Source organism: Schistocerca piceifrons, chromosome 1, assembly GCF_021461385.2.
Source record: "Schistocerca piceifrons isolate TAMUIC-IGC-003096 chromosome 1, iqSchPice1.1, whole genome shotgun sequence".
Taxonomy (NCBI): domain Eukaryota; kingdom Metazoa; phylum Arthropoda; class Insecta; order Orthoptera; family Acrididae; genus Schistocerca; species Schistocerca piceifrons.
In genome coordinates, this window is record NC_060138.1 from 842,131,807 (window position 1) to 842,159,345 (window position 27,539).

Consider the following 27,539-nt stretch of genomic DNA (forward strand, 5'->3'; position numbering starts at 1 on the left):
TTACCCTCCTGAACCCACCGATTCCATATTCTGCTAACAGTCATTGGATCTCGACCAACGCGAGCAGCAATGTCGCGATACGATAAACCGTAATCGTGATAGGCTACAATCCGACCTTTATCAAAGTCGGAAACGTGATGGTACGCATTTCTTCTCCTTACACGAGGCATCACAACAACGTTTCACCAGGCAACGCCGGTCAACCCCAGTTTGTGTATGAGAAATCGGTTGTAAACTGTCCTCAAGTCAGCACGTTATAGGTGTCGCCACCGGCGCCAACCTTGTATGAATGCTCTGAAAAGCTAATCATTTGCACATCACAGCATCTTCTTCTCGATTGTGTCTCATAAATGACGATGGGGTTCATGTCGGGCTATCTGCGTGGCAAAATCATTCGCTCGAACTGTCCAGACTGTTCTTCAAACCAATCGCGAAGAACTGTAGCTCAGTGACATGACGCACTGTCATCGATAAAAATTCCATTGTTGTTTGCTAATATGAAGTCCTTGAGTGGCTGTCAAAGCCCTTGAAGAAGGCGAACATAGCCACTGCCCGTCAATGATCGGCTCAGTTGAACCAGAAGGTCCAGTGTATTCCGTGTACACACAGACCACACCATAATGGAGACACTTTCAGCTTACACAGTGCCTTGTTGACAACTTGTACCAATGGCTTCATGGAGTCTGCAGCACATTCGAATCCTGTCATAAGCTCTAACGACCTAAAATCGGGACACATGTGACCAGGTCATGGTTTTCAGTCGTCTATGGTCCAACAATATGGTCATGAGCCCAGGACAGGGCTGCAGGAGGTGGTGTGGAGTTAACAAAGACACTCGCGTCGGTCGTCTGCTGCCATAGCATGTTACCAAATTTCACCTCGCTGTCGTAACGGATACCCTCGTCGTGTATCCTACATTGATTCTTGCTATTATTTCACGCAGTATAACTCGTCTGTTAGCATTGACAACTCCACACCAAAGACAGTGTCCACTCCAATAGCTGAATGGTCAGCGCGTTGGAATGCCACGCACGGGGGCCCGGGTTCGATTACCTTCTAGGGAGGGAGATTTTTCTCTAGTCAGGGACTGTGTGTTGTACTGTCCTCATCATCATTTCATCCGCATTGTCGATGTGCAAGTCGCCCAATGTGGCGTCGCACTCAGTAAGCCCTGCACTTGGCGGCCGAACTTTCCGCCTAGGAACTCCCGGCCACTGACGCCACACGCTCATTTCCATTTCACCAACGCCAGTGCTCTCAGTTGTTAAGTGAAGGCCGTTGGCCACTGCATTTTCCGTGTTGATAGGTAACGCTTGAAATTTGGTATTCTCGGCAAACTCCTGACACGATTTATTTCGGAATATTGAATTCCTTAACGATTTCCGAAATGGAATGTCCCATGAGTGAATCTTCAGCTACCATTTCGCGTTCAAGGTCTGTTAATTCCCGTCGTGCGGCCATAATCACGCCTGAAACCTTTCCACACAGGTGACCTGAGTACAAATTACAGTACCGACAATGCTCTGCCCTTTTATGCATTGCGTATGCGATACTAACGCCTTCTGTCTATGTGCATATCGCTGTCCAATGACTTCTGCCACCTCAGTGTATATACTTCACTCTTAAAATTAGATATTTCGTTGTGAATAACAGTGCCAATTATTGGGAAAATAAGATGTCTTTATAAGTCAAATTATGCATGCCTCTCGTCGTGGTAAAGCTCGTCGAAGTGCTTCGTTACTGTGTTTATTCGTCTGATAGGGAATTTGCACTCCATGCCTAATCTTTCAAATACGAGAGCAGTTCAATAAGTAATGCAACACATTTTTTTCTGAAACAGGGGTTGTTTTATTCAGCATTGAAATACACCAGGTTATCCCCCAATCTTTTAGCTACACAACACTATTTTTCAACGTAATCTCCAATCAATGCTACGGCCTTACGCCACCTTGAAATGAGGGCCTGTATGCCTGCACGGTAACATTCCACTGGTCGATGTCGGAGCCAACGTCGTACTGCATCAATAACTTCTTCATCATCCGCGTAGTGCCTCCCACGGATTGCGTCCTTCATTGGGCCAAACATATGGAAATCCGACGGTGCGAGATCGGGGCTGTAGGGTGCATGAGGAAGAACAGTCCACTGAAGTTTTGTGAGCTCCTCTCGGGTGGGAAGACTTGTGTGAGGTCTTGCGTTGTCATGAAGAAGGAGAAGTTCGTTCAGATTTTTGTGCCTACGAACACGCTGAAGACGTTTCTTCAATTTCTGAAGAGTAGCACAATACACTTCAGAGTTGATCGTTTGACCATGTGGAAGGACATCGAACAGAATAACCCCTTCAGCGTCCCAGAAGACTGTAACCATGACTTTACCGGCTGAGGGTATGACTTTAAACTTTTTCTTGGTAGGGGGGTGGGTGTGGCGCCACTCCATTGATTGCCGTTTTGTTTCAGGTTCGAAGTGATGAACCCATGTTTCATCGCCTGTAACAATCTTTGACAAGAAATTGTCACCCTCAGCCACATGACGAGCAAGCAATTCCGCACAGATGGTTCTCCTTTGCTCTTTATGGTGTTCGGTTAGACAACGAGTGACCCAGCGGGAACAAACCTTTGAATATGCCAACTGGTGAACAATTGTGACAGCACTACCAAAAGAGATGTCAAGTTGAGCACTGAGTTGTTTGATGGTGATCCGTCGATCATCTCGAACGAGTGTGTTCGCACGCTCCGCCATTGCAGGAGTCACAGCTGTGCACGGCCGGCCCGCACGCGGGAGATCAGACAGTCTTGCTTGACCTTACGGCGATGATGACACACGCTTTGCCCAACGACTCACCGTGCTTTTGTCCACTGCCAGATCACCGTAGACATTCTGCAAGCGCCTATGAATATCTGAGATGCCCTGGTTTTCCGCCAAAAGAAACTCGATCACTGCCCGTTGTTTGCAACGCACATCCGTTGCAGACGCCATTTTAACAGCTCCGTACAGCGCTGCCACCAGTCGGAAGTCAATGAAACTATACGAGACGAAGCGGGAATGTTTGAAAATATTCCACAAGAAATTTCCGGTTTTTTCAACCAAAATTGGCTGAGAAAAAAAATGTGTTGCATTACTTATTGAACTGCCCTCGTATGTTGAAGCTTTCACCAAGAAGTTTATCGCCTGATGTCTTGATGCTATCTGTTTCCGATATTCACGTACTTAAGAACTGTGACTTCTATACTCCTATATTTCAAGATCTTCATTTTTTTATTGGTTATTTCTAGCACTTTACATTGAATAACAAATCTGATTCGTTTGTGTTTTTAAGACCAATTGTTACATGTTGTTCCTCATTTTTGTTACACGTAAGAACTATGCTTGTAAAAGAATTAAGAACGCTAATAAACCTCTCTTTAAATGTCTAGTTGGTGACGTCTGTGTCAGACGAAAGCTATGTACTGTAGGTCTGGTGTCCTTAGCGTTATGTTGGACGACGTCACAGAACAAATTTTTGAACCCTGCTGCTGTAGCAAGCAGTGGTAAAAAAATTCGTAGATGTTCTAAAATATTTCCGTATGCAGAGGTCTTTCCGGATCGGCTTCACAGCGCCTTTGAGGACTAAATTTAAATTGTGACAATTCTTCTTTTGCTCTATATCTTAAAAAACGTTCGTGACGGACGGACGGTCGTTGGCAGCAATATTTGCTCATATTTACCCCCTACCGTTGTATAGATCAGTCAGCTGATGTTTGTACCATAATACAGACTGATCGTTGACATGAGGAAAGGAGGTAAGCAATTCAAATACTGCTACATCTGAAAGACTTACAGAACCATCTTCCTGTATGATTACACTACCACAGCGAAATACAGCCCACCACTTATGGGTGTTACTAATATTTCCACTTTGCTTGCAACTTAAATTTTCCCTTAATACAGGTATGTCTCCCTTTCTTTCCTTCGACCATTGGCCTAGTTTCCCTTGTATGGTAGCACCTGTGTCTTTTTCTTGTACTAAAACAGTTCTAGTTATTCCGTCCTTGTTTAACTTATGTTTATTGCAGCGGTAAATGATAAAAAGGGTGGCTGTATAGTCTGATTAACCGAGACCAGTAAATAAGTAAGTGAATAAATAAATTCTAGTACTCCTGCATTCTTAAACTTTTTGTTTCGTCATGTCTCTGCTGTGTTTTGAAATGCAAAAGACGAGTTCCAAAGCTGGTGGTGAATGTTTTCTGGATCTCATGCTTGTTGCTATTTCGCACAGAGATTAACTGATCCCCCCCAGATAAACTTATGTTGTACACATGATGTTGTCCTATTTCTGTCGCATGTAGTTGTGATCGTTCAAACTTTTCTGATCGTCGTTTGTTATGATGATCTTCTGGAGTCTGAATTAGGTGCTAAGTAAAAGCTCTTGTCTTATTTGAATGTTGACATTTTACTGTGTTCTTTTTATCTGTTGTGATTCATGGCTTTATAGGTTCTCTAATGTACCTTGTGTGTAAATCAAGTGAAATTAATTCAGTTTTACTTCTGTGTTTATAACTTCATTGTAGGAAAGCGATGGTAGTGGATAAAGTAGAAAGAATGTTTTCTCTCACGCTCATGACTAAGATATTTCATTTTGAGTACAAAATTGATGTCATAAATTCATCATCAGAATTGGTGCAGTCTATGAATCTTGGTGCTCCTGTGATATATATTTTATAAATTAAATGAGAGGACGAACACCTGGAGGCCATTTCTTCGGTACGTTTGGTTTTAGCACATTTCTCGTAGCTCGGAATTACTAAGCACTGGTTGGAGCACGCAAGTCTCCAGTCCTCTGGAGACAGAAACCGCCTCACTACACATCAAGTGAAGACGGCGTGTGGCCTCCGGAGTGTGTCAAACGACGCCCGCAGACTACGCCTTCTGTTGTCCCCACTGCAGATTCCTTGCCCCTCCCCCTCCCACACCCCCTCCCTCACAGCCGCGAGACCAAAGCTTGCCGATAGGAAGTGTATTCATCTCGTGTTGTTATCTTTGGCAGCCATTACGATTTACTGGCCTATCACAGTTTTTGTCCCCACTCTGTGCCTACTGCTTACACGTGTATCACAGTCGTTTAATTGATGTTTGATAGCCGTTATCAGGGTACAAATCTCACATTATGTGAAGTAACGTCTTGGAAGATGCTATTGAAAGTTTTGAGTACTGGATGGGAACTGTGTAATTCAACTTTTTTCCAAAGTATAATAAATTATACATATACAGTTTTTGAAAATAATATTTTACAATTTCATAAAAAATGTTATGTTTGTATGTCCAAAGGAGCCTAACAGTAAATGTGTTAATATCCTGTACAGAATAGTACAAAATTTCATTGCCATATTTTCAAAATTGTGGAGGTTCGAGTCCTCCCTCGGACATGGGTGTGTGTGTATGTCCTTAGGATAATTTAGGTAAAGTTGTGTGTAAGCTTCGGGACTGATGACCTTAGCAGTTAAGTCCCGTAAGATTTCACACACATTTGAACATTTTTTTTCAAAATTGTGGATTTGGCACATCTTTTAAGTGGTTTGTATTTCTCAACCCCCTGAAGAGCTGTGACGTTCATACTATTTGATTTAAAGGCTTTTATTTCACATTGACTAGCAAAGCTGTTTGGTTCAATTGTGTTTATAGCCCAATAACTACATTTGTAAAAGAATTGATAACACTAATGAACCTCTCTTTAAACGAGTATTTGGGGACGTATATGCCAGACGAATGCCATAGGTTTGGTGTCTTTGGCATTACATTGGACGACATCACAGAACGAATTTTTGAACTGTACTACTGTAGCATACTATGGCGAAAAAATTCGTAGTTGTTCTAAAATGTTTAGTCATGCAGGAGAATTTCCCAGATGAGCTACACAGCCCCTTTGTGAACTAAATTTAAATTGTGACCATTCTTCTTTTACGTAATATTTTACATGGCTTTCGTGACGGACGGTCCGGTACGTCGTTGGCAGCAATATTTGCTCACATTTACTCCCGTTCGTTCTATAGATCAATCAGCTGATGTTTGTGCCATAATACAGTCTGACCTTTCACATGAGAAAATGAGGTAAGCAATTCAAATGCTGTTACTTCTGAAGGATTTACAGAATCATCTACCAGTATGGTTATATTACCACAACGAAATACAGCCCATCACTTATGGGTTTTACTAATATTTACACTTTACTTTCTGTTTAAAATTTCCCTTAATTTTTCTCCCTTTCTTTCCTTTGACCATTGACCTAGTTTCCCCTGTACAGTTACACCCCTGTCTCTTTCTTGTGCTATAGCAGTTTTATTTATTCAGTCATTGTTATAATTTATGTTTATTGCAGTGGTAACTGATAAAGAGGGTGACTGTAATGTCTGATTGACCAAGGCCAGTAAATAAGAAAAAGAATAAATAAATTCCAGTAATTCTACATTTTTAAACTTTTTGTTTCGTCATGTATCTGCTGTGTTTTGAAATGCAAAAGACGAGTTCCAAAGCTGCTGGTGAACGTTTCTTGGATTTCATGTTCGCTGCTATTTCGCACAGAGATTGACTAATTCCCCCGAAAAAACGTATATCTTGCATCTGATGCCCTATTTCTGTCGCATGTCGTCGTGATCGTTGAATCTTTTGTGATCGTCGTTTTGTCATGAAGTTCTTCTGGAGATGCTAAGTAACAAATTCTTGTCTTATTTGAATGTTGACATTTCACTGTGGTCTTTTATGTGTTGCGATTAATGGCTTTATAATTCATGTGAATTTAATTCAGTCTTACTTCTGTTATTGTTACTTAATGGTAGGAAAACGATGGTAGTGGATAAAGAAGAAAGAATGTTTTCTCTCACACTAAAGACTGAGACATTTCATTTTGTCTACTGAATTGGTGTCGTAAATTCATCATCAAAATTGTGTTTAAACCTGCAGTCCATGAATCTTGGTTCTCCTGCGATATGCATTATAGAGATTAAATGTGGGAACGAACATCTAGAGGCCTGTGAACTTCGTTTCTTTGGTAAGTTTTATTTTAGAGCACTTCTTGTATCTCGAAATGACTAACTGGTTGGAGTACAAACAACTAACTAGTTGGAGTACAAACAAGAGCCCAGCTCTTTGGAGACAGAAACCGCCTCAATACAGATCAAGTGAAGACGCCGTATGGCGTCCGGAGTGTGTGAAGCGACGCTCGCAGTCTGTGACCCCTGCTGTTCCCACCATACGCTCCTTGTCCTCCCCTGCCCCCTCTCCCAACCAGGAGTCCAAAGCTTACCGCCATAAAGAGTATTCACCTCATGTTGTCTGTCTTTGGCAGCCATTACGATTTACTGACCTATCACAGTTTCTGTCCCCACTCTGTGCCTCTTGCCAACACGTGTGTCACAGTCCTTTCAATTATGTCAGATAGCCCTTATCAGCGTACGAAACCCGCATCATGCGGAGTAATGTCTTGGAGGAAGGTACTGAAAATTCTGAGTAATGCATATGAACTGGGTACATTCAACTTCTTACACACAATAATCTTTACCTTGTTCTTTTATAAAAGTTTTTTCATTTTTTCTATGTTTTTAAGTATAGGAAATGGTTTGTAAAGTTTATCTTCCCATGATGTTGTAAGCAGTCTCTTAGTTTAGTTCACTTGTGTTATATGTTCTTCATTAATGTGCATTTAGACTCTTGCGCTTAGAATGTACTAGAAAATATGCTGGTTGCACAAATACAATTCTGTTCGAGACATCCCATTATCCCTGAGTTCAGGATATGTTATGTTTTCCTACAACTTATTTACATCGATGAGACTGGACAGTAGTTTTTTGGACGACTTCTGCTACCTTTCTTGTAGATGAATGTGACCTGATTTTTGATCCAGTCGCTGGGCACCGTTTTTTATTCAAGAGATTACGGTATATTATCTGAGTCATGTAACCCCTTCTATCTCTATTACTAACCTTTGCAGTGGTGCATGAATTAAATGGGGTTGCGCACCTGAATCTTCCTTAGTGAAGGAAGATGTGAAAATCAAGTTTAGCATTTCACCTTTTTGTGTCCTCAATTTCATTTCCTAAGTCATCTGAAAGTGTCTGCACACTAACCTTGTGCCATTGACAGTCTTTCGATGTGACCACATTTTCTTTTAGTTTTGTGAGAGCTCTCTTGATAATATTCTCCTACAGTAGTCACTGATTGCTACATGGTTTGGGCTTTTTACAGCCAGACGCGTTTTATTCCTCATATGTCTGTCTGCAGCCTTATCGTTTGTTTTACACCTGCTTACAATGGTCGCTGTTGCCTTTACAACGTCCGTAAGTCATACAGGGACTCTCCAGTCTGAACAGTTCTACTAGATACGTGTCCACCCAGTCCATGATCAACTATTATTTTGAACTTGAGTTGTAGTTCCTCTACTTTCACTTGCCAAGAGGCAAATATTTTCAGTTCCATTTCTAGAAATGACATGATTGCCTGTTTATCTAACTCACTAACATCTAATCTCCTTAGGTGTTATAGCTGCCCTTTAATAATAATAGTTATTACAACTGCTTCGTGGTCACTGATACAAGGTTCAATAATATGGATATCCTCAAAGTGGTCAGATCTGTCTGTTACTGTAAAATCTCATATATTTCCGTCATGAGCTGTCTACTTTGTAGCAACCAGCTTCCTTGGGAAGTTAGTACACTATATTACAGGACGTCCCTCACTTACAAAACTCTAATAATTCACTTGTTGGATGATTGAATTCGCCTCCTACTTTGGAAATATGTTTGGGGAACGTGTGTACGAGCGAAATGAATGTTTTTGTAAGGTTTTCGCTTACATCTGATGTGAGTGTGATGATGGTAGGAAGATTCAACTACAACATTATGCTCATTCTTCATACAGTGTTTGCCCAAACAATAACATATGCACTCTCAATTTTTGTCTCGGTGTATTTGAGTTTCTTATCTACGAGGACAAATGTGCCATCTCCGTTTCCAATTAGCCTATTATATCGTTATACCCTTAGATCTACGCCAAAAATCTCATTACTGTCATTATGGGATTTTAGCCAGCTTTCTGTACCTAGTATTATATAAAGTTCGCTGCATTTTAGGACTGCTTCAAAAGCCAGCTGTAGTGGCCAAGCGGTTCTGGCGCTTCAGTCCGGAACCGCGCTGCTGCTACGGTCGCAGGTTCGAATCCTGCCTCGGACATGGATGTGTGTGATGTCTTTAGGTTAGTTAGGTTTAAGTAGTTCTTATCAGTGAACGAATCTCGCATTATGTGGAGTAACGTCTTGGAACAAACTACTGAAAGTTTAGAGTACTGCATGGGAACTGTGTACATTCAACTTTTTCCATAGTGTAATCCTTACCTCATTCTTTTAAAGATGTTTTTCTCAATTTTTCTATGACCTTAAGAACAAGGTTGTAAAGTTTATCTTTCACTAATGTTGTAAGTAGTCTCTTAGTTTACTTCGCTTGTTGTTCTATGTTCTTTATGAATGCATATTTAGGCTCTTGCGCTTAGAATGTATTGGAAATCATGCAGGTTGCACAGATGCAATTCTGCTCGAGACACCCCATTATCCTTCAGTTCAGGATATATTATATTTTCCTACAACTTATTTACATCGATGAGACTGGGCAGTAGATTTTTGAATCGCTTCTACTATCTTTCATGCGTATGAATGTGACCTGATCTTTGTTCCAATCACTGGGCACCAATTTTTGTTCAGTGAGTAGTGAGTATAGAACCCTCCTACTTCGGCTCAGTTCCAAATTAAATTGGAGACAATGATCCATGGAGGATTGGTTAAAGACAGATAAAGACTTATGAGTTGCCTAGAGAGAGACCATCTGGAGTTTTGCTCAGGATCCTTAGCTGATAGATTCCATGAAGAAACAGCTCGTCTCAAAATAGAGTCCAGAGTGAATCTTTGAATCTCCAGTTTTATCCTATGAATGTGAGAATACTTTGTGACTCCCATCCCCATAGGAGGATAGGCAAATCACAATAAAATCTTGCCAAATCAATATATATGTGTTATGCGTCGTAAACAGTGCAAATGGGTTTGCAATATGTCCACATGTATATGACCCCTACAAAGGGGGTGGTTTAGAAACGATAAAGAAATTGAGAACCGTGCTGCAATGTCATTGGCTGATAGAATCACGAGATCGACGCTATGAGACGTTTTGATGATGTGACAGCACGTTGAGAGTGGTGGATTGGACCTCAAGTAATGGAGTAAAATGTGTTAAAATTACGGAAACCCTGTAAAATTACGAAAACTGATGGAAAATATGCAAAACTGACGAAGAGGTGACAAAAAAGGGTAGGCATGAGGGTACTTACGTGCTCGCCTTGGTGTAAGAAAATCATTCCATTCCTCCACTAGTGAGATTGACAACTGATGTTCCGTACTGTCTATGCTCTATAGGTTTTAAGACCTGCAGAATACCCCTTTGTTCCACATGCAGAAATGCATTGAAAGTCATAAAAGTGAGAGACGCATTGTCCAATGATTTGGGGGCCAGGAAGACTACCATCTAGGACACTGAAATAGCAGTCACATACCTGGGTGCAATATGCACCACCAGCATGAGGAATCAATGCCCTGGGTCTTTTCGAAAACAGAGGACCAATACACCTGCTACCTCATTACTGTGGAAGGTGAGATGAAATATAGAGATAGCTGTTTGGAAGCGCTCCACAATGTCACAAACTCTCCCAGTTTCCATATATATAGATGTCTTCTACATTTTTGTCAATAAGAAACACTACCTCTGTCTTTTATTTCAAGCATCCTGTGTGTGGTGGAAGTAGTTGCGTTACACAATGCGATGTCCAGAATTCTGTGAGAGCCGATGGATCAATACACTATGTGATCAAAAGTATCTGGAAACCTGGCTGAAAATGACTTACAAGTTCGTGGCGCCCTCCATCGGTAATGCTGGAATTCAATATGGTGTTGGCTCACCCTTAGCCTTGGTAACAGCATACACTCTCGCAGGCATATGTTCAATTAGGTGCTGAGGAATGGCAGCCCATTCTTTATGGAGGGCTGCACAGAGGAGAGGTATCGATGTCGGTCCGTGAGGCCTGCCACGAACTCGGCGTTCGAAAACATCGCAAACGTGCTCTATAGGATTCGGGTCAGGACTCTGTGCAGGCCAGTCCATTACAAGGAAAGGCCTTAGATTTTAAGTCCCATAGTGGTCAGAGCCGTTTGAACCATTTTGACTGCGTCAAACTCTGGGGTTTATTATGAATGCTGAATTGATCGATCGACTCAAAGGACAGTGGGGGGTTAAACACAAAAAGGCACAACAGTCCAGGCATCTTACAATAATCGATCAGCAAGAGTGGGACAGTGGCTGTGTGACATCCTTCCCTGTCTATGTGCAATGGATATCGAATGTATACGAAGAAGGGCAGCATGAATAGTTTCAGGTTTATTTGACACACATTCGTCCAGCGCAGAATTGATATTAAACTGGAACTGGCAAACGCTCGAAGATAAATGCTAATTATCCAATGAAAGCCTACATAAAAATTTCACGAACCAATACTGAGTGAAGAATCTGAAGATATTCTTCATGTCCCTACCTATTGGTCCCTTAAGGGCAGCGGAGACAGTTTGAAACTGATCGTAGCATGCACAGAAGCAGCCATTCTTCCTGCACTAAACATGTGATTCTTCTGGAAGACTCCCTGAAATACGATACTGTGCCAAGTACTTCCCGTCATGCACTTTACAGTGGACCGCAGGGTATGGATGCGGTTAGCTGTAACTGCGGGGCCGATTTAAAATGGACCAAGTTCTCGGTGCTCTCGCGTCCTTTCTTGAATCCTCGTAGCAAACAAATCACGCTGGTCACGAAAGAATTCTTTCTCCGAAGTTTCGGACTAAATAGTAACCAGTTACAAGAGCAATAACGCACTCGTTATACTATTATGACGCGTTGCACGCCAGAAAGCGCCTCTATTTTACTCATCACAACAGGAGTCTCAAATTTAGCGATCGTAAGAGCTCAAATGGGTGAGCAGTTCAAAACTGTTCTAGGAGGGGGTCCCAAGAACACACAAAAAATCCAAAATTCTGACAGGTTAGGTGAGAGGAGAGCGTTGTGAGCGTGAAGGTGGGGAGGAGAGAGGGCAAGACCGCTTTTTTACGCTTTCTCTATGTGGGTGCTAAGCCTATAAAGAAACTTTTATAGCAGTCCTCGGGAAACTTTACATCTGCAGTATGTAGATCCCCACCAGAGCAGACACGTCTTCGGATTGTGCCTTCCCATTCATTCTTCCTCTTCTGTCCCTGAACTGTAATGTATTGTTCTAAATTAAGGATCGAACAATGTAAACCTTTAAGCGCAGTTCCTGCAGTTTTGTCTTCTGTTCATCAAGAAATGCGTCGTCAACAGCTTTCACACAGAATGTTTTAAAATAAAATTTCACTTCAGCTGAACACAAACATAGACCTTCAAGTGACGTTGATAGCTGTCCCTCTGAAAGATGTTTTCTTAACTGAAACAACTCTGATGTACTCAATTCTGCAAGATGCATGATCGACACCATGTTTTCTTGTTCCCAAAACCTCCAGCTTTCCCATCACGATGTAGATCAGTGACAGTCCAATTACAGATTAAACTTTTCTCCGCCGTTGTTTACAGGAATGTGTTTACACAAAAACTTGGTTAGTAACTACAAATACATACTCCCTAAGTTTCCCCAGTACAGTAATGCCCCCCCCCCCCCCCGTCAGTTTCTTGTACTATAGTAAGTGTGTACATTCAATCTTACTTATAATTTATTTACACTGCAGCGGAATTATTAAAGAAGCTGACTGTATAGTCTGATTGACTGTGGCCAGTAAATAAGTAAGTGAATAAATAAATTACATCCTAATTTTTAAACCTTTTTGTTTTGACTTGTCTCTGCTGTGTTCTGAAATGCAAGAGACGAGTTCCAAAGCTAGTGGTCAACAGTTACTGAATCTCATATTTGCTGCTGTTTCACACAGAAATTAACTGATTCCTCCCAGATAAACTTAAGTTGCCAATAATATATTGCTCAATTTATGTCGCATGTCATTACAATCGTTGAAACTTTCGTTACTGTCGTTTGTTACGAAGTTCTTCTGGAGTTTGAATTGGGTACTAAGTAACAAACATTTTTTTCTAGGTTGAGTGTTGACTTCTCACTGTGATATTTGTATGTGTTGTAACTAACAGCTTTCCAGTTTCTCTAATGCACTTTCTATGTAAGTCACGAAAATGTAATTCAGTTTTTCTACCTTCATTGTAGGTATACGACGGTAATGAATAAATAAGGTAGAACATTTTCTCTCACACTTATGACTGAGATATTTCATTTTGTGTACAAAATTGATGTCATAAGTTCAGCATCAAAATTAGTGTTTAAACCTGCAGCTTATGAATTTTGGTTCTCCTGCGATACGTATTTTAGAGAATAAACGTGGAAACGAACATCTACTGGCCTACGAGCTTCATTTCTTTGATACATTTTATTTTAGTGTAGTTCTCGTAGCTCGGAATTACTAAGTGCTGGTTGGAGTACACAAGCGCCCAGCCCTTTGGAGACAGAAAGCGCCTCAGTACACATCAAGTGAAGACGGCGTATGGCTCCCAGAGAGTATCAAATAACGTCCGCAGACTATGTCCTCAGGTGTTCCCACCAAGGGCTCCTCTTTCCCCCTCCCCCATACGCTGGAGTCCAAAGCTTACCGCCATGAAGTGTGTTCACCTCGTGTTGTCTGTTTTTGGCAGACATTACGATTTACTAGCCTATCACTGTTTCTATCCCCACTCTGTGCCTCTCGCCAACATGTGTGTCACAGTCCTTTAACTGACTTTTGATAGCCGTTATCAGTGTACGAATCTCGCATTATGTGGAGTAACGTCTTGGAACAAACTACTGAAAGTTTAGAGTACTGCATGGGAACTGTGTACATTCAACTTTTTCCATAGTGTAATCCTTACCTCATTCTTTTAAAGATGTTTTTCTCAATTTTTCTATGACCTTAAGAACAAGGTGGTAAAGTTTATATTTCACTAATGTTGTAAGTAGTCTCTTAGTTTACTTCGCTTGTTGTTATATGTTCTTTATGAATGCATATTTAGGCTCTTGTGCTTAGAATGTATTGGAAATCATGCAGGTTGCACAGATGCAATTCTGCTCGAGACACCCCATTATCCTTCAGTTCAGGATATATTATATTTTCCTACAACTTATTTACATCGATGAGACTGGGCAGTAGATTTTTGAATCGCTTCTACTATCTTTCATGCGTATGAATGTGACCTGATCTTTGTTCCAATCACTGGGCACCAATTTTTGTTCAGTGAGTAGTGAGTATAGAACCCTCCTACTTCGGCTCAGTTCCAAATTAAATTGGAGACAATGATCCATGGAGGATTGGTTAAAGGCAGAGAAAGACTTATGAGTTGCCTAGAGAGAGACCATCTGGAGTTTTGCTCAGGATCCTTAGCTGATAGATTCCATGAAGAAACAGCTCGTCTCAAAATAGAGTCCAGAGTGAATCTTTGAATCTCCAGTTTTATCCTATGAATGTGAGAATACTTTGTGACTCCCATCCCCATAGGAGGATAGGCAAATCACAATAAAATCTTGCCAAATTAATATATATATATATATATATATGCTGATGGCTATTTCGTACACTAAGAAACAGAATTTGTGTCATGTGTCGTAAACAGTGCAAATGGGTTTGCAATATGTCCACATGTATATGACCCCTACAAAGGGGGTGGTTTAGAAATGATAAAGAAATTGAGAACCGTGCTGCAATGTCATTGGCTGATAGAATCACGAGATCGACGCTATGAGACGTTTTGATGATGTGACAGCACGTTGAGAGTGGTGGATTGGACCTCAAGTAATGGAGTAAAATGTGTTAAAATTACGGAAACCCTGTAAAATTACGAAAACTGATGGAAAATATGCAAAACTGACGAAGAGGTGACAAAAAAGGGTAGGCATGAGGGTACTTACGTGCTCGCCTTGGTGTAAGAAAATCATTCCATTCCTCCACTAGTGAGATTGACAACTGATGTTCCGTACTGTCTATGCTCTATAGGTTTTAAGACCTGCAGAATACCCCTTTGTTCCACATGCAGAAATGCATTGAAAGTCATAAAAGTGAGAGACGCATTGTCCAATGATTTGGGGGTCAGGAAGACTACCATCTAGGACACTGAAATAGCAGTCACATACCTGGGTGCAATATGCACCACCAGCATGAGGAATAAATGCCCTGGGTCTTTTCGAAAACAGAGGACCAATACACCTGCTACCTCATTACTGTGGAAGGTGAGATGAAATATAGAGATAGCTGTTTGGAAGCGCTCCACAATGTCACAAACTCTCCCAGTTTCCATATATATAGATGTCTTCTACATTTTTGTCAATAAGAAACACTACCTCTGTCTTTTATTTCAAGCATCCTGTGTGTGGTGGAAGTAGTTGCGTTACACAATGCGATGTCCAGAATTCTGTGAGAGCCGATGGATCAATACACTATGTGATCAAAAGTATCTGGAAACCTGGCTGAAAATGACTTACAAGTTCGTGGCGCCCTCCATCGGTAATGCTGGAATTCAATATGGTGTTGGCTCACCCTTAGGCTTGGTGACAGCGTACACTCTCGCAGGCATATGTTCAATTAGGTGCTGAGGAATGGCAGCCCATTCTTTATGGAGGGCTGCACGGAGGAAAGGTATCGATGTCGGTCCGTGAGGCCTGCCACGAACTCGGCGTTCGAAAACATCGCAAACGTGCTCTATAGGATTCGGGCCAGGACTCTGTGCAGGCCAGTCCATTACAGGGATATTATTGTCGTGTAACCACTCCGCCATAGGAGGTGCATTATGAACAGGTACTCGATCGTGTTGAAAGATACAATTGCCATCCTCGAATTGCTCTTCAACGGTGGGAAGCAAGAAGATGATTGATAAATCAATGTAGGCTTGTGCTGTGATAGTGCCACGCAGACCAACAAGGGGTGCAAGCCCCCTCCATGGAAAACACGACCACACCGTAACACCACCGCCTCCGTATTGTACTGTTGGCACTAGACACGCTGGCAGATGACGTTCACCAGGCATTCGCCATAGCCACACCCTGCTATCGGATCGCCACACTGTGCACCGTGATTTGTCACTCCACGCAACGTTTTTCCTGTGTTCAGTCATCCAACGTTCACGCTCCCTACACCACACAAGGTGTCGCTTGGCTTGGCGAGATGTGTGGCTTATGAGCGGCCGCTCGACCATGAAATCCAAGTTTTCTCACCTCCCGCCTAACTGTTATAGTACTTGCAGTGAATTCTGATACAGTTTGGAATTCCTGTGTGATGGTGTGGGTAGATGTCTGCCTATTACACATTACGACACTCTCCGACCGTCGGCGGTCTCTGTCAGTAAAGAGACGAGGTCGGCCTCTACGCTTTTGTGCTGTACGTGTCCCTTCACGTATCCACTTCATTATCGCATCGGAAACAGTGGACCTAGGGATGTTTAGGAGTGTGGAAATCTCGCGTACAGACGTTTGACACAAGTGATGCCCAATCACCTGACCACGTTCGAAGTCCGTGAGTTCTGCTGAGCGCCCCATTCTGCTCTCTCGCGATGTCTAGTGACTATTGAGGTCGCAGATATGGAGTATCTGGCAGTAGGTGGCAGCAGAATGCACCTAATATGAAAAACATATGTTTTGGGGGGGTGTCTAGATACTTTTGATCACATAGTGTATGTGTTAATGGCTGTTCCGCATTAGACACAGATCTAAAGTCATGGCAGAACAACAAAATGTTTTGTGGTGATACACTGCTTGGAGGCGTTGCAGCAGAAAGACAATGTGTCCAATTGCTTATGAAAGAACAACACAGGAACCCTCTCTTGCAATCGATAGCTTGAGGGATATGGTCCTCCTACAGTACAAGCGACAAAACTTTACACAGGTCTGAGCAAGTGACTTTGGTCACTGGCCACCTGCTCCAATGGACCAGTATGTATACTGTATATTTAATGTGCTCGATGTCAGCATGCAGATGGTATTTGTTCACCATACATCGGAAGAGAGAGACACAGTAATATCTAATCGAGTTCTCTACGACATGTTAGTGAAATTTTATAGTTCTTAGTTTTACTCCATTGGAAGATATAAAAATAACGAGGGAGAGAGAGAGAGAGAGAGAGAGAGAGAGAGTTAATCATAGGATTATGATAAAGGAGATCAGGGAACATAGGGGGTGATATTTATAGACCATCACTGAATACTGTGCATGGTTGTGATTTTCTCATTGTGGTACCCCTCTAACTAGTCAAAAACGGGTGGAGGCCTAGATATCCTTCTAACTAATGGAACAGTGCTCTCAGAACGTGATGGGATTTCGAGAGAATTATCAGGTGTCTATGACTTAGAAGGGAACATCTCTTATTCGTGGAAATCACGTGGATACAAATTCTGTATATCGAAGGCTGGAGGATTCGTGCAAATACGGCAGTTAAGCGATACTCTGACAAAAGGAGGGTTTAGACGTGAGCTGTATATCGCTTCTTCTAAGTGTTGTGGGCAAACATATTACAACCTCTCATATTCGTCTCGTGAAGTGACTGCAGTGAGAAAATTAGGAACTTATGTCAAAATTTTCACCACAAGGTAATCAGCAGCAGAAATTCCATCTTTTGTTTTGTCGATAAATAAGAGACAACATTCTTCTGTGAGTTTTGTGTGTCTATAAATGAATGGAGTGACATCTTAATAGGTAGGCGAAATACACATTTACATCTACATGTGTACTTCACAAGTCATGATCCAGAGTGTGGTGGACGGTACCCTGTACCACTACTAGTCATTCCCTTTCCTGTTCCACTCGCAAACAGAACGAGGGAAAAAGACTTCCCGTACATTTGAGAGTACCGTGGTGATATAACAGAAGAAGACGAAATGTATGATTTATGCACAATGGAGCTCCAGATGGAAGGAGTTTGAAACATTTTACACAAATCTCTTGTGCTATCAATTCTGTAGAAATGTTGTAGTGTTTGAATTTGATACAAAGAAAGTATTGGAAAAAGACAAATGATTGTAGAACATAAACATACACTCCTAAGGCTAAGCGGTTCTGCACTTAAAGCATGCTATAATCTTAAAGCAATGTGGTTTCCGATATATTAGTCATGTGGAGTGAAAATGCAGGAAATATAATGTAATATATGACATAGATTCACCCTGCAAGTTTTCTATCCCACTCACTATGGTGACAAACTTTAACATGATAAAACTACTACCTTCTACACCAAACGAAAGAAAAACATAGAGTCATTGCGATCCATGCACTGTATAGCTATCCGGAGGTGTATAGCACCCACTGTTCACATCTGACTATGGCGCAGAACCTAAAGAGCGCTGATTTCTCGTATCTTATCTTCGTCGTCCTTATGCAAAATGTTTGTTGACAGCAGCAGAATCCTTCTGCGGTCAGCTTCAAATGTTGGTTCTCAGTACTGCTACTCCTCCAAGGATTCCCATTTCAGCTACCTGGCGAGTGTAATCCGACACCTGGAAAAAATTACTTGTAATGCAGAGTGCCTCTCATGCTCAGTTTAATTAATTAGGCTATCAATTTGATATCGGTGACGTGTTGCCAGGTGGGTGGAAGCAAATGCTTCAGTACCACAGATATGATTCAGGAGTTGGAGTAGTAATCACGTTTTTTTTCGTTGCGGCGATATGTTTTAACGAAATTTCAATCCTCCGCCTACACAGGAAGACATGACCATCGCAATAAAATCAGCTATATTAACGAATTTAGAAAGTGATGTGTTGTGTAAACGTGATATTTACAGCTTCTCTGTGGTGTTACCTCGAGTGACTTCGTATGTGATGAAGTGTTTAGTTACTTTATGAGAGCTCGGAAGTGAGGAAGCATCCTGTGGCAGAAGAAGTCAAAAATGAGTTTAGTATTCTAGTCCTAGGATGCAGAACGTAATAGATATAAAGCTTATTAGAGCAAACATTTTTTCCTGGTGAGAGAATATTTAGAGGAAATATATGCTACGCCATACTGTTCCAGGATTTTCATAACACGTAACGATACTTGAGCGATGTGAAAACGTTTGTATGCCCCAATTTTTGTGTCTTTGAAAACAAGTCATATAAAAAGGGGAATCTACATTTTGCACGAGGAATTCGAGATGTTTGGTCAACAACATGCCGGTCTCAGACCGGATAAAATTGATTTTTTTAGACTGGGGCGTGTCTATGTTGGAGTGGAATTGCAATTAGAATTATACATCCAAAACATGCATGCTTGTCCTGCATTGCTCCCTGGCCGGTAGCATGAGTGGGCACGAGGCTTCAGTCAGCCGGCAATCACAGATTAACTTAGCCTCTATCGATTGGGGAGTACAAATAAAAGATTCTGGCTACTGGCTAGTCGGCTCTTGTCTGCAGCCACATAGGCAAGCCCTTGCGGTGGCTCTCGCAGCACCATCTGGATAGCTGAATAGTGAACTAGCCAGTATGCTGGTAGAGCAGCGACAGAAACGGATGTGAGTGTTGCGTGGGAAGATTCAATATGGCGAGTGTTTGCGCTGGACAATTATCCCCATAATGTAAACTGAAACGGCTGGGCAGCCACGATGATACTCTTCTTTGGCCCCTGAGTGTCTGGTACGGCAGGCATGCGAATACTAGGAGGTTGGTGCTTAACTGTCGATGTAACGATTTTTTCACCAGGTGTGTTTAGTGGAAACATTGTGGTGGAGCAGGGTGCTTGTCTTGTCAAACATCGATGCATGAAAGACATCATATATATTTAGGACTACAATTTATATGTGGCAAAAATTTAATTATTTGATTTGAAAAATATTTGTGTATGATTCTGAAACGCTGAAAATATGTTTTTATTATGAAGAAGTGTTATTGCAAGGTAGTGGTGAGTGTTTTAAGCGATCTATTTCACTTCTGTAAATTGGTAAACAATTAATGTGGTAAGCTGGTGCAAATGGACTATTTCCCTCTATTTTTGATATCGATGTCGCATCAGCTCTCCCTTCGTTCCCAGCATTATCCAAAAGGAACACAGTATTACGAGGAGAGATAAAAACGTCCATCTGCATGTTTAGAGACGTTGGTTCACACAAACAGGAAGTAGCCTCTTGAGAGATACAGAGGCAGGAAGCAAGTCTGTAATTTCCTGATCAACAGAATTCCACCACTTGATGCTTTGTTTGAGGCTATGAGATCAAAGGAGGCCAACACCCAGTCCGTGTAGCGGGTATTTAGTATCGGGATCTGTAATTAGGACATTGGGCGATTTTTCCTTCTGTGGCAGCGCCCAAATGACAGACACGCAACACATGGGAGACCCCAAACGGCGGCTACTATACTGCACTTCATTCCATTCCTCAGTTTTTACAGTTATTACATCATGAGAAGTGGGGCTGGGGGCGGAGATGTGAGCTCCACCTAAGTGGGGGAGGCCAATTTCTGCAAACTGATTAAATAGAGAATATGCATAAATATATTATTGACACTGATTAGAATTTCATGTTGTGACATCCTCGCTCTCCAGCACAGATTGAGTCTTCATTGCGCCAGTTTTTTTCTGGGAGGGTAGGATGTGCTTTGATGGTGGCATTGTGCACTAGGTCAGTTGATACCTGCATGTGAAGGTGAGCACACACACGAATATTTTCCAATAAGACAACACCTTCAGTCTTTAGCAGTGTAATTACATAATTGGGACATGTAATTGCTGGCTGTGAGATTGTGCTGCAAAATAAACCCTTGAAAAATGAATTTTATAAATAAACAGTATATCCTCTGCTGTGTTATTGACATTGAGTTCAATTTGGTATCATGAGATCCTTCCTCTCCAGCATAGACTGAGTCTTTTTCCCACCGATTTCCAAATGGGGAGGTGAGGGGATGGCTGGGGGATGTCCCAGGATGGGGGCAATTAATTGATCAATTTAATTACTAAGTCAATTAATTTGATATAAATAGCATGCTTGTATGGGCGAGGGGAGGAGACAGGGGTTCATGGTTTCCCAGGTGATGGCAGTGGAATATGAGGAAGGGTGGGATGTTTCTCATGAGGATATTTTATCCCCATGGGATCAACCACTCATGGGTTATAAACCAATTAGCATAACAATAGATTAAGGTTAGGGGAATGGGATCATAATCAAGTTTGCCCCTGAATGTATGCTTGCCCCTGAATGTGTGCAAACCACAATGTGGTTTGATATAAACTTTACACCACTACTCGCCATTGGTTGGAGACCAGTGGAGATCAGCAACAGCAGCAGCCAGACTAAGGAGTTATCATCCCATGGATAGACTGTCAGTGGCACCACAACCCAAACAGCTGGTTTGGCGTGGTGCCACAACAAGGAAGCCTATACTGCTGAAGAGTAGCTTCACATTGTATTCAGCAATGAATCGTGGTTCTGCATTGTGCCAGATGATCACCATCAGCGAGCATGGATTGTACCTGGGAAGGGGCCCCATTCACCCTATGTATTGGAGAGACTCACTGGCTACGTGGTGTGGGGAGCTATCGAGTATGACTTCAGGTTGTAAACTGTCCCCTTACTTTTGGATTACATGGAAGTATGTATCCCAAAACATGCCCTGAATTGAAAATGCCCTCTTATGTAGAGAGTGTTGAGAAGCAGTGTGAAAAGCTTGAAGGGCGTTTGCAGCATTGGTGGTGTTGAGAAATAATTGTCAAGAAAAAAATTCAATACACTGCTTTGATTTCGAGATAATTAGCACTGAAGTTAGCCAATTAGAGGATTGTGTGTGCAAACTCAAGAGGCCCACCAGACATGGTGTCACCTAATATGTTCTTCGTTTGGATTCCTAAAACCGTGACAAAAATTATTCATGTGACAGTATTAAGGACTGAACCTCAGCCCGAGCAGTTTGGTACACTATCATCTACGCTATGGGAATAAATTGCACTAATTGTATCTGGTTATTCATATTGCTCACTGTAATTATTGAAATACATATACATCGATTGCGATTATAATTCACTAAAATGGCTATTTTTGTTGAAGACAGAATGAACACTATGTGGAATGGGTGTATATCGATTGCAAAGTGCAGCTTGGCAGGAAAGATGCCATAATTTGAGAACAATGGCAAGAGGTCACGAGTAATTTTTTAATGTCCGAGTGGAAAATTATGTAATTGCGTTCAAAATATAGTAATGCCATCATGATGCACACACCATTCTTGTATGTAACACACAGTACAAAGGGTCGTTACTCGTGAGATAACTGACCACAAGACAATCTACATGCTTCTTCAAATACTGAAAGAGACTCTTCAAACAGGAATGTGATGAGTTCAAATGCTGCAATATTCGGATTGATTAACGGAAGCCAGACTCTTTACCATACTTTGAAAGTCACTCATCTTGCAAAGCCCTGAACGTATGATATCACTATACAAAGTAGTCGCCAACGTTCTGACAATACTGTGCATATCACCATGACAAATGCTGCAGTACAAACTAGGAAATAGGCACACATTTACAGCAATATACATGCAAGTGTACAACAGACTCTGACATCAGTTATATTCAAATCTTCCACAAATATAAAGCGTCTTGTCACACCTTCCCATGCCAAGCGTCAGCGCCTTACTAGACTTTGTTTTGTCAACTCGATCACTACGATCTTTCCGAGAAACATGTGGTGCATTCGCTACCCACTGTCCGCTGCAGCCACTTCGCCTAAGTGCTTACACAAGGCTCCAACTATAGAGTCAAAGACAATTATGCTTTCAAATATCGAGAGCTCGGTATAAAAAGTATATTTTCAGACTATCTGTAATTTAAGAATACATGAAGGAAATTCTGTACTGACAGTTGTGAATGTGACAGACAACTTTCGTCACTCTCCCTTTATAATTCAGAGCAGATTCGGAACGTATTTATAGGAATAATAGCAGAAGACTGGCTAAAGAAATATAAATCAAATGAGGACCGTCAATCTGTTAAAAAAATAAGCCCTCTGTCTTCTTAACACAAAAACATGAAACTTAGTATTATCGACTTTATAGGCCGCAATTATGGCACAAAGGCTTTTCCTGAGAACATAATAGTACTTTTCAAAGATATAATATACAATAATCAAAATGAATGATATCAACAATTGAACCGACTGTACGTGCCTGGATAGCTACATACTATTAGCACGCCATGTACAGGACTCAGAAAATGGTGCTGGCCCCGGATTTAATGTGACTGGCGGACTGACAGTAAAGGCCAATGTGCTGGCCAGCCTGAGTGTGGTTTACAGGTGACTACCCACACCCAACTCGGTAAATACTAGACTGGTACACAAGTCTCACTTCATTTACATGATTCATAAACATTTCGAAAACACTCTCACAGCAGATTTGGAACATATTCTATAGGAATAATAGCAGAAGACCAGCCAAATAAATATAAGTCAAATGTGGGCCACCATTCTGCTAAAAAATTAAGCCCCACTGTCTTCTTAACACAAAAACATGAAACTTACTATTATCGATTTATAGGCCACAATTATGGCACAAAGGCTTTTCCTGAGAACATAATTGTACTTTTCAAAGACATAAAATACAATAACAATGTGGAAACATGGCATAACAGTAGACGCAGACAGAAGGAGTACAAAAATTCTGTCCCAGGAGCAGGGGTTTTGATAGGAAAGGCATCCATGTACCCTCTACCACTCACACACCCAACTCAAGACTTTCTAACCCTCTGAAGAAATGGGATAAACCAGGAAAATGAAGAACGAAGAACAACTGCACAGGCCATAGTTCATGTATTCAAGCACAGCCTGACTACGTTATAGTACTTTTAATGAACATAAAATACACTAATCATAAGTTAATGACTTTAACAACTGAGTCGACCACAGTTTTTGAACTGAAGCACTGTATGGAAAATAAATTTGAAATACACTAATGAAAAGTCAATAAAACCCACAACAGATTAGGCCAAAGTTCTGGAAGACGACCACTGTATGAAAATATCACAGAATTATTCATTCCCACAAAATACACTGATCAAAAATTGATAAGGCCACTGAGAAGACACCTGAAGTTACAGTAACAAGACATGTAGTGTCTGGGTGCAAACATTAAGATTAGTAAGCTCGTTATGTTGGCATTTAGGAAAATGATGACTTGATTTTGGCTCCAAAGATGTTATGACAGAGATGAGAAATATAGAAAATTAGATAAGTAAGGCCACAACTGGTGTACTTGATAAGACAACAATGTTGCATAGAAGGGCAAGAGTTAAAATTAATAAATTCAAGGTGTGACTACGAGATAATACCACCGACAACACATAAAATGTGTAAAAAAATTAATATTGGTAAGGCCCTGGTACTGGCACACGACAACATACAAACACAGACATCAGAGGAAAGATGTCATCAAAGGAAGCCCTGGCTTCTAAGAGCTATCGTACTGATTCATTGTAGTTTAGCTTCACTTAGGAAAAGTAGTACATTTTAAGTAACAGCTTTCGAAAACATACATTGTTTAGCAAATCCTATTTAGTGTCACATATGTTGTTTAAGTGCTTGGCATAGACACTGACACACTATTGGAGCTTTCGAGTGAATCTTGGGATGATTCATACTTCAGGGTGTAGCAGACAGTTTCATATGGTAATGTGGAAGACACACTATAATTGTGTTGCACTTGACTGAAGAATTTGATAATATCGATTAATGGCTGCTATCCCAGTCCAACATGACATCTCACAAAGTGATGTAATCATAGCTGCAGTGGGTGGACTTCTTTGAGTCACCCCTTGTTGGTAGTCTGGTTAACCTTTTGACAGTTCACACCTTATTCTCTCAGGATGGTGCCACCAGCATCCGCTGGAGTAAGTGACATTCTCCTGGGTTGCAGTATGTGATAATTATTTCTCCAGAAGCAATGTGCACCATCTCGCCAGGATAAGTTGTCAGCTGTGAGTAGGGCCCATTATAACGCCTGATGCCAGCATTTCGAGACCACTAATACCTCACATCTTGATATGAAAGTATGTACACAGACAATTAGTACTGAACTGACAAAGTAACTTCTAAAAAGAGAAAGAGTAAATTGTTGCACTGTGGGTAGGACGTTTTTCCTTTTGGTATGAAAAGATTGATTTTTTTCATATCTCTAACAATGAAAACAGTTACTTCAGCATAATTTTCTACAGTGACACGGGGTAACACAGACATTGCAGAAATGAGAAGCTTCAGATATATACAGCAAATCGTTTACACTTATACAGAATTCTTTGTGCTGAGTATCTGCCAGACATGCCATACAACAATAGACATCGGAGTGCGCCACACTCTAAGCATACTGTGCAGAGTCATTTGCCTCCTAGATGATGTACATGCCAGGAATTATTCTATGCTTCTGCTACAAGATATTCAAATAGTCCATTCATCTACCAATAGTTACAAATGCGACCAAAGAGACTGCTGGAATCCAGATCTATTTGATTCATCTGTCAAATAGACTGCAGTTACACATTAATACACCAAGCACAATATTTAAGCAGCTGCATGCTATTACTCAGCCAGTTACAGTTCCAAAACTTTACAGTTATCTGTGCCCCAGACAGTGATGGGATACCAACCTCACTGTCACCTGCCATATAGCCTGACAACTGGGGGTGTTTGTCTGGGCTGCCATTTCAGTTCATAGCAGGACCTCTTTTGTTGTCCTCCATGGCACCTTTACAGTACAAGGCAAGCTGTCATGGGCTTGTACTTCAACAAGATAATGTCAAGCCAAACAACTGCTTGCTTTAGGGCCAGATGTGTACCAATGTGTTACTCACTAGCACAATTCGCGAAGCTCATGAAATAAATTGTCCAGTTTTTCTGAAATTGTAATCATATGTTTGTCTGTACATGTACTTCACATTTACTGACTTCCATCCTAGTCAGATAATACCTATGTGACGTGTAGTTTACTTTTGTTTTGGAGTGTAAAAACATGAGAAGATATGAACTGAACACACCAAAAACGTAGGTCTGCAGATGTTTACTACAGTGCTAACATGGAATGATGGCACTTACTCCATTGGGATTAAATGTAAATAAAAATGTAAATGTAAAGTGTGATGAAAAATGTAGGTTCTTCATTCCCAGATACCTGAAGTATAGGAACAGCAACCTGATTTATGGTGGTACTTCTGGTGGATAGTGATGGCAAAACTGGCTCAGCATCAACACAAATGACACCAATCTGAGGAGATGTAAGAGGGTTAGTTTTCACAGATGTAGCCTACACCTGGACTGGGCTGCTTGAACATACAGACTTTTTGAGGTGAGTTTTACATAAAGTTAAAGTTACCATGTAATATTTTAGTTCAAAATAAGCTTTCATATAGACATAATTCGGCCATTAGCTATATTTGAATTTTGGGTTTTTCAAACTCATTGTCCTATGTAAATTTGGTTCTACTTAAGTGATTATATGCATTTGCACAAAAGTTAAAAAGAATAAATATTCCTTTCATGAAATAGGGAAGTGTATGTAAGTTCTCAAACCCTGGTAGTAAATTCGATGGAATAATAACTTACACCATAATTTGTAAGTATTTTTATCTTTGAGTCTACATAAATGTCAGTTAACGTAGTCAAGTTGCCAACATAAATGATAGTGCTAGCCAACAAAAATTAGAGGGCCGCTCACGTTTCAGGTAACAAACGATTTGTATCTATTAGACTATGTATTCAAGTAAGCTGACTGTAGCTGTATACAATTCTATACATTCATTTAAAGGAAACAATCTTTCGTGTTTAAATTGTTTTTAAATGCTGAACTTGATGAAATCCAACATTAACTGGAATTTATCGTATTGGCATCGACCATAAGCATGACAAAAACATCTTATGAGGTAGCAGATTGTTTTGAGAATAGGAAGTTCTATCAGGCTCATTTAATTGCAAATGGTTTTATTCATTTTATGAGGTATATAAGCTGTTGTCATGCTTAATTAAATGTCTTGTAAACATTAGTTAAAAATTCATTCATTCCATGTAGGCTTTCACGGCCGGCATCTTCATCAATAAACACTTCCAGAGTAAGTTGCCGTGGTCGATCTGTAGAACTTCTTCTCCCTGAGTCATTGACTCACCTCGGAAGATGTTCTCCGTAGTTGAGAACGAAACGTCAGGGAGAAGTTCTACAGATCAACCACGGCAACTTAGCCCGGAAGTGTTTATTGATGGGGGTAAAAATTCATTGTCAACTGCCATCTAGACTCATTCTTTGTAGGAATCAATATAGCATTGAGGAGCTTGTAATGAGAACATTGATGAATGAGAATATGAGGACTGTTCCAACTGCATTGTGTGTGTGTGTGTGTGTGTGTGTGTGTGTGTGTGTGTGTATGAGGTGAGACATAGAAAGAGAGAGAGAGAAATGCATACTGATAAGCAGATACACAGTGAGTGCCAGAAGTGTTACATGTTTAG